The sequence below is a fragment of the Zalophus californianus genome, chromosome 9, assembly GCF_009762305.2.
Source record: "Zalophus californianus isolate mZalCal1 chromosome 9, mZalCal1.pri.v2, whole genome shotgun sequence".
Taxonomy (NCBI): Eukaryota; Metazoa; Chordata; class Mammalia; order Carnivora; family Otariidae; genus Zalophus; species Zalophus californianus.
The window spans coordinates 95,811,847-95,815,221 of record NC_045603.1 but is presented as its reverse complement, the minus strand read 5'-3'; the positions used below and the strand labels follow the sequence as shown (position 1 = coordinate 95,815,221).

Below are 3,375 nucleotides of genomic sequence, written 5' to 3'. Positions count from 1 at the left end.
TTCTTTCCTGCTTTGTCAAAGATGAGTTGACCATAGAGTTGAGGGTCCATTTCTGGGCTCTCTGTTCTGTCCCATTGATCTATGTGTCTGTTTTTGTGCCAGTACCGTACTGTCTTGATGATGACAGCTTTGTAATAGAGCTGGAAGTCTGGAATTGTGATGCCACCAACTTTGCTTTTCTTTTTCAAGATTCCTCTGGCTCTTCGGGGTCTCTTCTGGTTCCATACAAATTTTAGGATTATTTGTTCCATGTCTTTGAAAGAAGTGGATGGTATTTTGATGGGGATTGCATTGAATGTGTAGATAGCTCTAGGTAGCATTGACATCTTCACAATGTTTGTTCTTCCGATCCATGAGCATGGAACGTTTTTCCATTTCTTTGTGTCTTCCTCAATTTCTTTCATGAGTATTTTATACTTTTCTGAGTACAATCCTTAGCCTCTTTGGTTAGATTTATTCCTAGGTATCTTATGGTTTTGGGTGCAATTGTAAATGGGATCGACTCCTTGACTCGTCTCTCTTCTGTCTTGTTGTTGGTGTATAGGAATGCCACTGATTTCTGTGCATTGATTTTATTGCCTGCCACTTGACTGAATTCCTGTATGAGTTCTAGCAGTTTTGGGGTGGAGTCTTTTGGGTTTTCCACATACAGTATCATATCATCTGCAAAGAGTGAGAGTTTGACTTCCTCTTTGCCGATTTGGATGCCTTTGATTTCTTCTTCTTGTCTGATTGCTGTGGCTAGGACTTCTAATACTATGTTGAATAGCAGTGGTGATAGTGGACATCCCTGCCGCATTCCTGACCTTAGGGGGAAAGCTCTCAGGTTTTCCCCATTCAGAATGATATTCGCTGTAGGTTTTTCATAGCTGGCCTTTATGATATTGAGGTATGTACCCTCTATCCCTATACTCTGAAGAGTTTTGATCAAGAAAGGATGCTGTACTTTGTCAAATGCTTTTTCTGCATCTATCGAGAGGATCATATGATTCTTGTTCTTTCTTTTGTTAATGTATTGTATCACGTTGATTGATTTGCAGATGTTGAACCAACCTTGCAGCCCAGGGATAAATCCCACTTGGTTGTGGTGAATAATCCTTTTAATGTACTGTTGGATCCTATTGGCTAGTATTTTGGTGAGAATTTTTGCATCCATGTTCATCAAGGATATTGGTCTGTAATTCTCCTTTTTGATAGGGTCTTTGTCTGGTTTTGGGATCAAGGTAATGCTGGCCTCATAAAATGAGTTTGGAAGTTTTCCTGCCATTTCTATTTTTTGGAACAATTTCAGGAGAATAGGTATTAATTCTTCTTGAAATGTTTGGTAGAATTCCCCTGGGAAGCCATCTGGCCCTGGGCTTTTGTTTGTTGGGAGATTTTTGATGACTGCTTCAATTTCCTTAGTGGTTATAGATCTGTTTAGGTTTTCTATTTCTTCCTGGTTCAATTTTGGCAGTTGATACATCTTTAGGAATGCACCCATTTCTTCCAGGTTATCTAATTTCCTGGCATATAGTTGCTCATAATATGTTCTTATAACTGTTTGTATTTCTTTGGTGTTGGTTGTGATCTCTCCTCTTTCATTCATGATTTTGTTGATTTGGGTCCTTTCTCTTTTCTTTTTGATAAGTCTGGCCAGGGCTTTATCAATCTTGTTAATTCTTTCAAAGAACCAGCTCCTAGTTTTGTTGATCTGTTCTACTGTTCTTTTGGTTTCTATTTCATTGATTTCTGCTCTGATTTTTATTATTTCTCTTCTCCTGCTGGGTTTAGGCTTTATTTGCTGTTGTTTCTCTAGCTCCTTTAGGTGTAGGGTTAGGTTGTGTATTTGAGACCTTTCTTGTTTCTTGAGAAAGGCTTGGATTGCTATATACTTTCCTCTCAGGACTGCCTTTGCTGTATCCCAAAGATTTTGAACAGTTGTGTTTTCATTTTCATTGGTTTCCATGAATTCTTTTAATTCTTCTTTAATTTCCTGGTTGACCCATTCATTCTTTAGTAGGATGCTCTTTAGCCTCCATGTATTTGAGTTCTTTCCAACTTTCCTCTTGTGATTGAATTCTAGTTTCAAAGCACTGTGGTCTGAAAATATGCAGGGAATAATCCCAATCTTTTGGGATTGGGATTGAGACCTGATTTGTGACCTAGGATGTGATCTATTCTGGAGAATGTTCCATGGGCACTAGAGAAGAATGTGTATTCTTTGCTTTGGGATGGAATGTTCTGAATATGTCTTTGAAGTCCATTTGGCCCAGTGAGTCGTTTAAAGTCTTTATTTCCCTGTTGATCTTTTGCTTAGATGATCTGTTCATTTCCGTCAGGGGGCTGTTAAAGTCCCCCACTATTATTGTATTGTTGTCAATGTGTTTTTTTTGCTTTTGTTATTAATTGCCTTATATAATTGGCTGCTCCCATATTAGGGGCATAGGTATTTACAATTGTTAGATCTTCTTGTTGGATAGACCCTTTAAGTAGGAATTAGTGTCCTTCCTCATCTCTTATTACAGTCTTTGTTTTAATATCTAATTTGTCTGATATAAGGATTGCCACCCTAGCTTTCTTTTGGTGTCCATTAGCATGGTAAATGGTTTTCCACCCCCTCACTTTCAATCTGGGGGTGTCTTTGGGTCTAAAATGAGTCTCTTGCAGACAGCATATTGATGGATCTTGTTTTTTAATCCATTCTGATAGCCTGTGTCTTTTGATTGGGGCATTTAGCCCATTTACATTCAGGGTAACTATTGAAAGATTTGAATTTAGTGCCATTGTGTTGCCTAAGGTGACTTACTGTACATTGTCTGTGTTCCTTTCTGGTCTATGCTGCTTTTAGGCTCTCTCTTTGCTTAGAGGACCCCTTTCAATATTTCTTGGAGGGCTGGTTTTGTGTTTGCAAATTCCTTTAGTTTTTGTTTGTCCTGGAAGCTTTTTTTTTTTTTTTTTTACTGAATTACTGAATATTTATTGAGTACCTGCTGAAAAGTTTTCAATTAGCAATAATCGTGCCTCAGATAAACCTCACTGGCTACCATACTGCCACTGTGCAAAGCTATTGGTCTGTAATTCTCCTTTTTTTGATGGTTCTTTGGTTTGGGGGTCAAGGTAATGCTAGCCTCATAGAATGAGTTTGGAAGTTTTCCTTCTGTTTCTATTTTTTGAAACAGATTCAGTAGAATAGGTATTATTTCCTCTTTAAAATTTGGTAGAATACCCCTGGGAAGCCATTTGGCCCTGGACTCTTGTTTTTTGGGAGGTTTTTGATTACTGCTTGAATTTACTTGCTAGTTATGGGTCTGTTCAGGTTTGCTACTTCTTCTTGTTTCAGTCTTGGTAGTTTATAAGTTTCAAGGAATGCATCAATTTCTTCCAGATTGCCTA

At 38.1% G+C, this 3,375-nt stretch overlaps 1 pseudogene; it reads right to left on the bottom strand.

Annotated features, from left to right (window-relative positions):
• Window positions 1-2,935: 2,935 nt before the first annotated feature.
• On the bottom strand, window positions 2,936-3,048 carry LOC113923325 (annotated as a pseudogene).
• Between the last annotated feature and the right edge of the window lie 327 nt (window positions 3,049-3,375).